The 14,318-nt window shown below is 40.0% G+C and overlaps 1 protein-coding gene across 15 annotated transcripts in view; it reads left to right on the top strand.

Moving 5' to 3' along the window:
* Positions 1-14,318, top strand: part of TRIM2 (tripartite motif containing 2) — a 134,917-nt gene that overhangs the window by 72,514 nt on the left and 48,085 nt on the right. For 3 of the 15 annotated variants that reach the window (XR_013417341.1, XR_013417342.1, XM_078002375.1), the window contains one exon: positions 4,638-4,734. The exons of the other annotated variants lie outside the window; for them this stretch is intronic. The gene's annotated coding sequence lies outside the window, so the exon portion shown is untranslated. Of the gene's footprint in view, positions 1-4,637; positions 4,735-14,318 lie in introns of those variants that run through there. 15 annotated transcript variants of the gene reach the window in all.

Consider the following 14,318-nt stretch of genomic DNA (forward strand, 5'->3'; position numbering starts at 1 on the left):
TTGGCAAGTTTATTACACTCTCTGTGTCTCATTTCCTTATCAGTTAAAAAGAAGTAATAATAGTATTTACCGTATAGAATATTGGAAGAATTAAATTTTCAAGTCATGTAAATCATATAGTAACATCTTGATAAATGTCAACTTTAAAATTTTTTAATTAATGACTTTATATTCATCTCATTTGTATATTGGTCACTTCAAAAGTATTTGAAACTGCTTAAAATAGAAGGCCCGGGTATAATAAAACCACTAAGACAAGCAAGCAGTCATTAGAGCAAAGCAATTCTTATTAGCCACACTACTGTTTATTTACCTCATCTCCCAGCATGCTCTCTGCATGCTGTGCTGGAGCCTCACCAGCCTCCTAGAACCTGCCAAATGGTTTCCCTCCTCAGGGCCTGGCTGTTCTGTTCCTTCTGCCTGGGTTGCTCTTTGTTCCCTCTTTATGTGACGAGCTCATTCTCTTCCTTGAAGTCTCACTGCAAATTTCTCCTGCACACATCAGTCTTCTCCACCTGTACCATCTAACACAGGTCACCTCTTACAGCCGGTTACCCTCCATCATGTCCCTTCTTTCTTTCCTCCCTGGCGCTCACTGTAGTCTGCCTGCCATCAACTGTGTATTTGTGTACTTATTAGTCCTGGCTTTCCCTCTAGAATGTGAGCTCTGGGAGGGCAAGGACCTGTCATTAGACCCCTAGCACTGAGGGCAGTGTCTTATACATAGAAGTCAATACATATTTGTTGAACAAATTTGCCAGACACCGTATTTGGCTCCTTAAACCCCTCTCTGCAAAGTAGTTGTTAGTTACTTTCACTTTATAGATGAAGAAACTGAGGCTGGAAAAGTTTAAGTCACAAAGCTTGCTGGGCACATCATAAAAGCTAGCCCTGGAGGAAATAGCATCCTCAGCTTTCTGGTAGCCAAAACAAGAGAAGGACACCATGACTTACACATCTGTAGCGATTTAATTGAAAGCACACCAGACTATTAATAACTATCAGTTTTCCATGCATTGTACGCCAAGGGAAATTGATCGTGTAAATTTTGTAAAAAGAACTTTTAAATGCTGCCTTTGAAAGCAGTTTGAGTATTTTCTTCATGACCGCTTCTCACACTGGCACTTAGTGAATGCTGAGGCTGTCTTTGCCTGGAGCTTGTACTCTAAGTACTAGTTCTGGTAAGGTATTTCTATCAGGTGTAAGAGTGCCCCTTAAAATGAGGCTCTCGGGAGACGTGACTTGATAGAGGAGTAAAGTCTTAGAAACATTAGATTGTTCTGTTTTTTATGGGTTTTTCAGTTTTTGTTTTTGTTTCGGAGATGGGGTCTCGATCTGTCATCCAGGCTGCAGCAACACGTTCATGGCTCACTGAAGCCTCATCTTCCTGGCTTAAGCGATGCTCCCACCTCAGTCCCGTCCTCTGCCCCAGTAACTGGGACTACAGGTGCATGCCACCACGCCCAGCTAATTTTTGTATTTTCTGTAGAGACAGGTTTCACTATGTTGCACAGGCTGGTCTCAAACTCCTGGGCTCAAGTGATTCACCTGCCTTGGCCTCCCAAAGTGCTGAAATTACAGGTGTGTGCCACTGTGCCCGGCCGAGCTAATATTTCTGACTGTCATTATTTCTCATTCTACATGACAGCCCCTTCACATCCCAAATTTGCACCAGTGTCTCTAGTAGGTCTCCTGATGTTTCTAAGGGCCAGACATGGTGGCTCATGCCTGTAATTCCAGCACTTTGGGAGGCTGAGGCAAGCCAATTGCTTGAGCCCAGGAGTTTGAGACCAGGCTGGGCAACATGGCAAAACCCCACCTCTACCAAAAATACAAAAATCAGCTGGGCATGAGGGGGGTGCACCTGTAGTCCCAGCTACTTGGAGGCTGAGGTAGGAGGATCCTGTGGGCCCAGACGTTGAGGCTGCAGTGAGCCATGATTGCCGACCTGGGCGACAGAGCAAGACTCTGTCTCAAAAAAAAAATTAAGAAAAAATAAATAAATGTTACCCCCATAAGTGAGAATGTCATGAAATTCAGGCAACAGCTTGTAGCTCAAGGAAGCAACTAGAACATGGAGACAGGGGAGGTGAGGATGAGGCACAGGTGGGCCTGAAAAGAAAGATGGAGAAAGATTGGGATGAGCTGTGAATGTCATTAAGAACATGTTTGATGTCAATTTCTTAAATTGCAAAAGCATCAAAGCCTTCCGAACAGGAGATAGGTATTTTATTGACATTTTGGAGGAATGGGGTGGCAGACACTAAAGGCTGGGAAACCAATTATGAGTTTACTGAATTGTCCAAATGAGAGATAAGAGGTAGAACTAGAATAGCATCTGTGGGCCTGGAGAAGAGAGAGTGAATTTCAGAGAAAAGAGTACTCTTTGACTCAAGAATCTGCCTCCCACAAATAAAAAGGCATGTGCTAAAGTCTGTTAAGCTAAGCTATTAAGATCGTGAGAACTTCAGCAACTAAAATTAGTCTTACACTAGGTCACAAAGAAAATATCACTATATTTTCCCATTGTGTAAATCAAGTTCCTGCCCTACAATGCACTAAAATTACATTAGTAACACATGTTTATGGGGAAAAAACAAATCTCCTTTAAAAGTTAGTAATTATTTAATCAGAGAAAATAATAGAAAATTGGACTATTTACAAAATATTGGAAGTGGAAACTTTTTCTATCAAATGTGTAGGGTCAAATCTCTACCCAGGAAATTTTATAGGTTTAAGTATTTTCCTTTATTTAAAAAGAATTCCAGCCTGGGCAACATAGTGAGTCCTCATCCCTACCAAAAAAATCAAAACATGAGGCCGAGCACGGTGGCTCATACCTGTAATCTCAGCACTTTGGGAGGCCGAGACGGGTGGATCACCTGAGGTCAGGAGTTCAAGACCAGCCTGGCCAACATGTTAAAACCCCGTCTCTACTAAAAATACAAAAATTAGCTGGGTGTGGTGGCACATGCCTGTAGTCGCAGCTACTTGGGAGGCTGAGGCAGGAGAATTGTTTCAACCTGGGAGGCAGAGATTGCAGTGAGCCAAGATCGTGCCACTGCACTCCAGCATGAGCAACAGAGTGAGACTCTGTCTCAAAAAAAAAAAAAAGGTTGGGGGATGGGCAGGAGGATTGTTTGAGCCCAGAAGGTCGAGGCAGCAATGAGCTGTGATCGTGCTAAAGTACTCCTGCTTGGGTGACAAAGCAAGACCCTGCCCCTACCCCCACCCCCCAAAAAAAGAATTCAACTCAAGTTAGGAAAAGAGTAATAAAATAAACATATGGAACATATACAAAGAAAGAAAAGAACAGAAATATCTATACATAGTATAGTATGTTTATTAAATACATAGTATATATATTTCTGTATTTTAGGAAAAGCTAGAAAGATCTCCCATTTCATTTGTGATAATTTGTGATATGCTTATAACCCTGATACCAAAACTTAATGAAGATAGAACAAAAAGAAAATCATTAGTAGCTTAATTTATGACATTAACTGTAAAATTAATAAATAAAATACCCCAGCAAATTCCTTTTTTTTTTTTTTGGCTAGGTCTCACTTTATCACCAAGGCTAGAGTGCAGTGGCACTGTCTATCATGGTTTACTGTGACCTCCAACTCCAGGGCTCCAGTGATACCCCTGCCTCAGCCTCCAGAGTAGCTGGGACTACAGGCGCATGCTACCATGCCTGTCTAATTCTTTAAGTTTTTATTGAGACAAGGTCTTATGTTGCCCAGGCTAGTTGCAAACTCCTGGCCTCAAGGGATCCTTCCACTTCAAGGGACCTCCCAAAAGTGCTAGGATTACAGGCACGAGCCGCTATGTCCAGCCCCTCAGCAAATTCTATTTTTTCTTTTTTTTTTTTTTGAGACAGAGTGTCTTTCTGTTGCCCAGGCTGGAGTGCAGTGGCGTGATCTTGGCTCACTGCAAGCTCTGCCTCCTGGGTTCACGCCATTCTCCTGCCTCAGCCTCCCAAGTAGCTGGGACTACAGATACCCGCCACCATGCTCGGCTACTTTTTTGTATTTTTAGTAGAGATAGGGTTTCACCGTGTTAGCCAGGATGGTCTCAATCTTCTGACCTCGTGATCTGCCTGCCTCGGCCTCCCAAAGTGCTGGGATTACAGGCAGGAGCCACCCGCCTGGCCTGCAAATTCTTAATATGTAAAAACACTTACAAATTAAGAAAAATATGAGCATCATAAAAGAAAATGAGCAAAGAACTCAGAAAATCCACAGAGGATATATAAATGCCTAAAAATCATACATGGAAAAATGTCAAGCTTCACAAATAATCAGTTCTTCTCAAATTAACTACAAATTTTTTAAAAGGTAGTAACCAGCGCTCTTAAGGGTATGTATGGTGAGACATTTTCATATGCTGTGGGTGGAAGGGTAAATTGCTCTTCAGAAAGTTTATGTCAATTTGACAAAATATAATGAGTATTTTACACAACCTCTCATTTTTTAATCCAGTAATTTCATCAGTGGAAATATTTCTAAGGAAATAGCTAGAGCGGAGGATAAAATTCAAAAATTGGAAATAATCTAAATGTGCAACATTAGGGGGCAAGAATCCTTGGAAAATTAGCAGCATGTGCCTTAAATAATTCTATTGTTTGATTATAGATTGTAGAAGTTCATTGCTGCTGTTTTGAAACAGAAGTCTTCATTATTCAAGCCAAATGCATGCAATGCTCCCGATAAATTGCTGCAGTTAGTTGCTGTGAGTAGATCTTTAAAAACAATCCAAGCATCTGAAGGTTAATAAAATCAAGTCATTAACAATAAAGCAGGGTGCTACCATCCCCACTGTCTGATGCTGATTGGCACGGGTGAATGAAAGCCTGTCATCAACTTTAAGTGCTGCGACACTATCTGTCTTCTAATTAAACTGCCATGGTGGCATTGTTCAAATACAAAAGAAAAAGAAGAATAATGGCCAGTGATCTAACAGGTTCTTTGCACTTAAAGCAGACACTTGAGCTCATGCTTCCTGGTCCCTGGAACACAAATGATCATTAAACCCTGTTATTGGTTGCTTAGGCACCTGACTATCAAGGGTGTCAAAGGTGCAAAGGAGAGGTCCTCATTAAGACTGCCCTGCCGCTAACAAGTTTCCACTTCGCTAACAAGTTTCCACTTCCACTAACAAGTTTCTGCTTCCATATCAGGATCAACTGTCAGTTCCCTTAAGAAGCCTCAGGGTTGGCTGCAAGGCCCTGACCCTCCTTTTTGCATGTTAGGAATGCATAGGATCCCGCCAATCTCTTCTGGTGAACAGAAGCGGTGACTATCCATCAACAAGCTCATCCCGGCTTTTGGCCTGCCCACCCACCCCGGGCCGCACCAGCATCATCTCACTGGAGATGGATGAAATGGATGAGCTCAGCAGAATTACAGGCCCCACACAATTAACTCTCAGCTTGAACCAAAGCTGTCAGAACCCAAGCACAAGCCTTTGAGAATGACTAGCTGTTGATACTTCAAAATCATTTCAGGGCCTTGGCTTCCCAAGACACACAAGATATTGAACTAGAAATAATAACCCAGGTCTGCTGCTGTCTCTTCAAAGCTGTGATCAATTTTTGTTTGTTCATTTCTGATGTAAAATTCAGACTGGGCTTGGTGGCTCACTTTGGGAGGCCAAGGCAGGAGGATCACTTGAGGCCAGGAGTTTGAGACATGCCTGGGTGACAAAGTGAGACCCTGTCTCTACAAAAGTAAATAAATACATAAATACAAGATAAAAAATAAAATTCACATCACATAAAATTTAATATTTCATCCATTTTATTTGTTTGTGTTTTTGTTTTGAGACAGAATCTCACTCTGTCACCCAGACTGGTCTCAAATTCCTGGGCTCAAGCAATCTGCCTGCCTCAGCTTCCCAGAATGCTGGGATTACAGGTGTGAGGCACTGAGCCTGGCCTGTTTTTTTTGTTGTTGTTGTTTTTGTTTGTTTGTTTTTTGTTTTAGAGACAAAGTCTTATTCTGTCACCCAGACTGGAGTGCAGTGGCATGACCATGGCTCATGGCAGCCTCAATCTCCCAGGCTCAAGTGATCCTCCCACTTCAGCCTCCTGAGTAAGTGGGACTAGAGGTGCATGCCACGAACCTAGCTAACTTTTTTTTTTTTTTAGGAGATAGGGTTTTGCTATGTTGCCCAGGCTGGTCTCGAACTCCTAGGCTCAAAGGATCCTCCTGCTTGGACCTCCCAAAGTGCTGGGATTATAGGAGTGAGCCACTGCACCAGGTCTCAACCATTTAAAAAAGTACAACTAATGTGGTTTTTAGTATAGTCACAAAGTTGAGCAAACATCAGCATTGTCTAAATTACAGAACATATTCATCATCCCAAAAAGAAACTCCATGCCCATTAAGCAGTCACCTGCTATTCCCTCCTCCCACTAATCCCTGGCAACCATCAGCCTGTATTCTGTCTCTAGGTTTGCCTCCTATGGACATTTGATATAAATGGAATCATACAATATGTGAGTTTTGAAGTCTGGCTTCTATCAATTAGCATGTTTTCAATTCTTCCATGTTATAGTATTTTAGTACTCTTTTTAATGGCTAAATAATATTCCATTTATAGATATACCATAATTTATTAATCCATTCATCAGTTGATAGACATTTGAGTTGTTTCCACTTTTTGGCTATTATGAATAATGCTGCTGTGAACATTCATGTACATGTTTTTGTGCAGACATATGCTTTCAATTGTCCTGGGTATCTACCTAAAAGTGGAATTGCTGGACCATATGGTAATTCTATGTTTAACTTTTTAAGGAACCACCAACTGTTTTTTTTTTTAAGACAGAGTCTTGCTCTTTTTCCAGGCTGGAGTGCAGTGGCGGAATCTTGGCTCACTGCAACCTCCACCTCCCAGGTTCAAACAGTTCCCTTGCCTCAGTTTCCCGAGTAGCTGGGACTACAGGTGCATGCCACCACATCCCGTGAATTTTTTATATTTTTAGTAGAGACGGGGTTTCATCATCTTGGCCAGGATGGTCTTGAATTTTTTTTTTTTTTTTTTGAGACAGAGACTTGCTCTGCCACCCAGGCTGGAGTGCAGTGGTGTGATCTCAGCTCACTGCAGCCTCTCCTCCTGGGTTCAAGCAATTCTCCTGCCTCAGCCTCCTGAGTAGCTGGGATTACAGGTGCATGCCACCATGCCCAGCTAGTTTTTTTTTTTTTGAGACGGGGTCTCGCTCTGTCCCCCAGGCTGGAGTGCAGTGGCATGATCTTGGCTCACTGCAACCTCCGCCTCCTGGGTTCACGCCATTCTCCTGCCTCTGCCTCCCGAGTAGCTGGGATTACAGGTGCCTACCACCACGCCTGGCTAATTTTTGTATTTTTACTAGAGATGGGGTTTCACCGTGTTAGCCAGGATGGTCTTGATCTCCTGACCTTGTGATCTGCCCACCTCGCCTCCCAAAGTGCTGGGATTACAGGCGTGAGCCACCACGCCCGGCCTTGTATATTTTTTTTTTCAGTAGAGATGGGGTTTCACCATGTTGGCCAGGCAGGTCTCAAACTCCTGACCTCAGGTGATCTGCCTACTTTGGCCTCCTGAAGTGTCGAGATTACAGACGTAAGCCATTGTGTCCGGCCTGGTTTTTTTTGTTTTGTTTTTTGTTTTTTTTTGAGACAGAGTCTCATTCTGTCGCCCAGGCTGGAGTGCAGTGACATGATCTTGGTTTACTCCAACCTCTGCCTCCTGGGTTCAAGTGATTCTCCTGCCTCAGCCTTCTGAGTAGCTGGGATTACAGGTGCCCACCACCATGCCTGTATTTTTAGTAAAAACGGGGTTTCTGCCATGTTGACCAGGCTGGTCTCGAATTCCTGGTCTCAAGTGATCTTCCGACCTTGGCCTCCCAAAGTGCTGGGATTATAGGCATGAGCCACCATGCCTGGCCAGAAACCACCAACTGTTTTCACAGTGGCTGCACCAATTTACATTTCCACTAGCAAAGCATAAGTGTTCTAATTTCTCAGCATCTTTACCAACCCTTATTATTTTTGACTTTTTGATCCTGACTTTTGATTCTAGTGAGTATGCAATGGTATCTTGTTGTGGTTTTGATTTGCATTTGCCAAATGATTAACAATGCTGATCATATTTTCATGTGCTAATTGACCATTTGTATATCTTCTTTGGAGGAAGTCTATTCAAGTCCTTTGCCCAGTTTTGAATTGGGTTATCTTTTTGTTGTTGAGTTGTAGAATTTTTAATATATTCTGGATTATTATACCCTTATCAGATATGACTAGCAAATATTTTCTCCCATTTTGTGGGGTTTCTTTTCACTTTCTTATTAGTGTCCTTTGATTCAGAAATACTTTTAATTTAACGAAAGCTGATTTCTCTATTTTTTCTTTTGTTGCTTGTGCTTTTGGTGTCATAGCTAAGAATCCATTGCGATTCAAGGTCATGAAGATTCACCCGTTTCCTTCTAAGATTTTTATAGTTTTAGCTTACATTTAGGTCTTTTATGTATCTTGAGTTCATTTTTGTATATGGTTTGAAGGAAGGGTTTAATTTCATTCTTGTAGATGTGAATTTCCAGTTACCTCAGCATAATATGTTGAAAAGGCTATTTTTCCCATTGAGTTGTGTTGACACCCTTGTCATGAATCAATTGACCGTAGATGTATGGGCTTCTTTCTGTACTTTCCATTTTATTCCATTGATCTATATGCCTATTCTTATGCCAGTACTACATTGTTTTGATTACCGTAGCATTATAGTCAGTTTTAAAATTGGTAACTATGAGTCCTCCAATTTTGTTCTTTTTCAAGATTGTTTTGGCTATTTAGTAGTTTTCGGTATTCAAGTCTTGCATTTCCTTGGTTAAATTTATTTCCAACTATGTTATACTCTTTTTGATAATATTGTAAATGGATTTTTGTTTTTAAACAGAGACAGGTCTCACTATATTGGCCAGCCTGGTCTCGGGGCAAGCAATCCTCCTGCCTCAGCCTCCCAAAGTCCTGGGAATACAGGCATGAGCCACCATGCCTAGCTTGGAATTGTTTTCTTAATTTCACTTTTGGATTATTCATTGTTAGTGTTTAGAAATACAACTGATTTTTGTTTGTTAATCTTGTATCCTGCACCTTTGCTGAATTCATTTATTAGCTCTAATTGTGTGAATGTGTGTGTGTGTGTGTGTGTGTGTGTGTGTGTTTATTCTTTAGGATTTTCTGTATATAAGATCATGTCATCTCTGTATAGAGAAATTCTTAATTCTTCCTTTCCAATTTTGGTGCATTTTATTTCTTTTTCTTGCCTAAATGCCCTGGTCAGCACCTTCAGTACATTGTTGACTAGAAGTGATGAGAGTGAATAGCCTCTTGTTCTTGGTTAAGTATGATGTTAACTGTGGGTTTTTTGTAGATGCTCTTTATTAGGAGGAGGAAGTTCCCTTCTATTTCTAGTTTGGCATGAAAGGATGTTGGATTTTGTTAAATGCTTTTCCCACATTAATTGAGATGATAATGAGTTTTTTTCTCTCATTCTATTAATGTGATGTATTACATACAGTAATTTGTCTAGGTGAGCCACCCTTGCATTCCTGGGATAAATCCCACCTGCTCATGATGTATAATCTCTTTAATATACAGCTGGATTCAGTTTGCTAGCATTTTATTAAGAATTTTTTCATCCATATTTATAGGGGTTATTGGTCTGTAATTTTCCTGTGGTATCTTTGGCTTTGGTATCAGGGAAATACTGGACTAAGAGAATGAGTTAGGAAGTATTACCCCTCAACCTCTTCTTTTTTTTTTTTTAAAGAGTTTAAGAAAGATTGGTGTTAGTTCTTCTTAAAATATGTGGTTGAATTCACCAGTGAGACCATCTGGTCCTGGGCTTTTCTGTGTTGGAAGTGTCCTGATTATTGATTCAATCTCCTTACATATTATAGGTCTATTCAGACTTTGTATTTCTTCATGTCAGTTTTGGTAGTTTGTGTGTTTTTAGGAATTTGTCCATTTCGTCTAAGTTATTCAGTGTGTTGGCATAAAACTATCCACAGTATTCTGTATAATCCTTTTTATTTCTGTGATGTCAGTAGTAGTTTCCCCACCACTTTCCTTCCTGATTTTTGTAATTTGAGTCTTCTCTCTCTCTTCTCCCACACCACCCCTGCTGCACCCCCCCCTGCCCCCCACCACCTCGCGCTCTCTCTCTGGTCAGTCTAACTAAAGTTTTATCAATTTTATAATATCCTTTCTGTCAATTATATACTGTCCAACTTTTGTCTTAAGTCTATTTTGTCTGATATTAGAATAGCCACTCTAGCTCCCTTTTGGTTACAGTTTGCATGAAATATTATTTTCATTCTTTCACTTTCTTTTTTTTCTTTTCCTTTTTTTCTCTCTCTTTTTTTTAAGAGATGGACTTGCTCTGTTTCCCAGGCTGGAGTACAGTGGCATGATCATAGCTCACTGCAGCCTCATACTCTTGGGTTCAATTGATATTCCTGCCTCAGCCTCCTGAGTAGCCAGGACTGCAGGCACATGCCACTATGCTCAGCTAATTTTTGTGTTTTTTTTTAGTAGACAGGGTCTCTCACTATGTTGCTCAAGCTGATCTTGAACTCCTGGACTCAAGCAATCCTCCTGCCTCTGTCTCCCAAAGTACTGGGATTACAGGCATGAGCCGCCACATCTGGCCCATCCTGTCACTTTCAACCTATTTGAGTCTCTGGATCTAGAATTAATCTCTTATAGAGAGCCTATAGTTGGATTATGTTTTCAATCCAGTCTGCCAGTATCAGCCCTTCGATTGGAGAGTTTAATCCATTTAAATTAGTTAATTACTGAAAAGAAAGGCTTTCTTTCCTTTTGCCATTTACTATTTTTTTTCTGTATGGCATCTTTTTGTTCCTCTATTCCTCCATTACTGCCTTCTTTTATGTTTAATAGATATTTTCTGATATACCATTTTGATTCCCTTCTCATTTATTTTACTATACATATTTTTTATTTTTCTTTATTGTTTGCCCTGAGGGTTATAATTAACATTTTAGCTTATAACGATTTAATTCAAATTAATACCAACATAATTCAATAGTATGTAAAAATCCTTGCTTCTTCTAGCTTATATTTATATGTTATATGCTCATCTACATAAATTTGTAATTATAGATTATGCGGTTTTATGCAGTTTTATTTTATGTCAGGTAGGAGTTAGAAACCAAAAATGCATTAATACTGACCTTTATATTTATCCATGTAGTTACCTTTACCTGCTTTCCTTATTTTTTCACGTGGACCCACGTTACTTTGTAGTGTATCAAATCAGGTCAGCTTGCAGGAATCCCTTTGGCATGACTTGTAGGGAAGGTATACTAGCAACAGACACTCAGTTTTTGTATTTCTGGTAATGTGTTAATTTTTCCTTCATGTTTAAAGGATAGTTTTGCCAGATAAAAAAGTATTGGTTGTCAGGCTTATTTTTTTTTCAGCAGTTTGAATATGTTGCCCCATTGATTTCTGGCCTCTATAGTTTCTGATGAGAAATCTGCTATTAAATAATCTGCAGCCGGGCGTGGTGGCTCACGCCTGTAATCCCAGCACTTTGGGAGGCTGAGGCAGGCAGATCACCTGAGGTCAGGAGTTTGAGACCAGCCTGGCCAACATGGTGAAATCTCGTCTCTACTAAAAACACAAAAATTAGCCGGGGATGGTAGCGCGCACCTATAATCCCAGCTACTCAGGAGGCTGAGACAGGAGAATCGCTTGAACTCAGGAGCCAGAGGTTGCAGTGAACCGAGATTGAGCCACTGCACTCCAGCCTGGGTGACAGAGTGAGACTCATCTCAGAAAAAAGAAAAAAAATCTGCTTATGGAGTATTTCTTGTATAAAATGAGTCACCTCTGCCTTGCTGCTTTCAATATTCTCTCTTTGTTTTTGTCTTTTTATGTTTTGGTTATACTGTTTCTTGGTTTGGATCTCTTTGAGTTTTCCTATTTGGATTTTATTAAGTTTTTTTTGGATGTGTAGATTTGTGTCTTTTATCAAATTTGGGAAGTTTCCAGCCATTACTTTTGCAAATATTGTTTCTTTCCCTTTCTCTCTTCCTCTCCTCTGGGACTCTTATTAGGTATATTTGGTACACTTGATGGTGTCCCACGGGTCTCTTAGGTTTTGTTACTGTTTCTCCCCCACCCCGCTTTTTTTTTTTTTTTTTTTGCTTCACAGACTGTATAATCTCAATAGCCCTATCTTCAAGTTAAACTTCTTCTTCCTGCTTGAATTTTCTGTGGAACTTTTCTAGTGAATTTTTCATTGCAGTTATATTTTTTAACCCTACAATATTTCTATTTGGCTTTTAAAAAAGTAATTCCTATCTATTAATATCCTCCATTAAGTGGGACATTGTTCTTATAGTTCTTTATATATGGTTTCCATTAGCTCTGTGAGCATATATGAAAGAGTTAAAGTCAAGTAAGTCCAGTCTGGGCTTCTTAAGGGAGAGTGCCTATTAATTTCTTTTATTCCTCTTTGTGAACTTTGCCCTTTTTTGTGTACTTCACTTTTTTCCAATGGAAACTGAACATTTAAAGTAGTATATTGTGGCGACTCTGGGAATCAGAGTCTCCCCTCTCCCTAGGGTTTTTTGTTGATGGTTATTACAGTTTTTTGCTGTTGTTATTTGGTGACTTTTCTAAACTAATTATTTTATATTTTTTCATTCCCCATTTTTATTATCTAATGGAACTAATTTTGTAAAGTTTGTATTTTTTGTCATATGTGGCTAATGAAGTGTGTTCCAGTAGATTAGCTACCAACCAGTGACATGACACAGATTTTCTTATGCTGCTGTTTTCAGTAACATCACTTCCCTGCAATCATTTAAAAATATGAATTAAAAAGAAGGAAAATAATAGTAATGGATGCTGATCTTTTGTCATACATGATGAACTCTGATCTTGAGGATTTTTACATTTTTAGTGACTCTATATTATTTTGTATCCTTTTCTCTCTTCCAACGAGTATTCTTTGTCATCTCGCTTCTTACACTGCTGGGGAACTTCAACTCAGACCACAAAATGCAAAAAATATCATATAGTATTTGCAGCTTCTAAATGCAATGTGCACACTGATTCCCAAGTAAAATTTGCCTTTGGTCCAGACCCATTCCAGACATGAGGCCATGCTCCCTTCTTCCAGTGAAGATGTGGGAACTCAGTCCCAGACTAGATTAGTTTGGGAAGAGTGCCATTGGATTGACTAAGCACTGTTAATGTGGCCTATTCCCTCAGTTCATATACTTATATTCACCCCAACACCCTAAATAACCTGAGGGAAGAAGTCTTTTCACATTCTATTTTTGGTCTGTCCTCTGGTACATATGACTGGCAGTGACAACCTGCTTTAAAGAGACCTCCTGAGCACTGACCATGAAGATGAAATATTAGTAAATGCTAATCTAGTTGTACATAATCTAGAAATAAAATGTCTGGTAAAAGTAAACCACCTTTGGCTGAAGCCATGAAGTAATAAAAAAGCTCAGCCTTCATCGGAATTATGTTTCACAAACCCCAGGGGATGAAATTTTTCCAAAGGAAATCTCAGAATTTAGTGGGGAATGCTCAATTATCCTGCCTTCTGCCAGGAGGGAACAGAAAACCTCTGCCAGAAAAACAGGAAACCTCTTGGATTAAGAGTTTTTTTCTAATAACAAGTAAAATATTTATGATATGGGGCTTATATATTGTTACCAAGCATTTGCTTACACTGCATATAGTTTTAGATCATTCTGTTTCCTGAACACATGAAGGCAAGCAATATGGTAAAATATCCAAATGCAACCCAAAGTATAGTCTTCCCTCACTGGGAAAATCCCTTGGAAGTATCCCTTAGCTCATATGGTCCCTCAGCAAATAATTATTGAACAGCTTCTATAAGCTGTGCTTTCTGCTGGATTGTATCAGACTTGGACCAAAATAAGGTGCAAATGACCAGTATTATAGTCTTTCTGTGGGATATTTGAATTTTCATTTGAGTTTGTTTATTAAAACATATTTTAATGAGAAGTGTGAATACTTTTTTCCTTTTTGAAATAGGGTCTCCCTCTGATACCCAGGCTGGAGTACAGTGGCACAATCATAGCTCACTGCAACCTCGAACTCCCAAGCTCAAACAATCCTTGCACCTCAGCCTCCCAAGTAGCTGGGACTACAGACATGTGCCACCACGTCCAGTTAATTTTTTAAATTTTTTTTGTAGAGACAGAGCTTTGCTGTGGTGCCCCGGCTGGTCTCGAACTCCTGGCCTCAAGTGATCCTCCC

Source organism: Macaca mulatta, chromosome 5, assembly GCF_049350105.2.
Source record: "Macaca mulatta isolate MMU2019108-1 chromosome 5, T2T-MMU8v2.0, whole genome shotgun sequence".
Lineage (NCBI taxonomy): Eukaryota > Metazoa > Chordata > Mammalia > Primates > Cercopithecidae > Macaca > Macaca mulatta.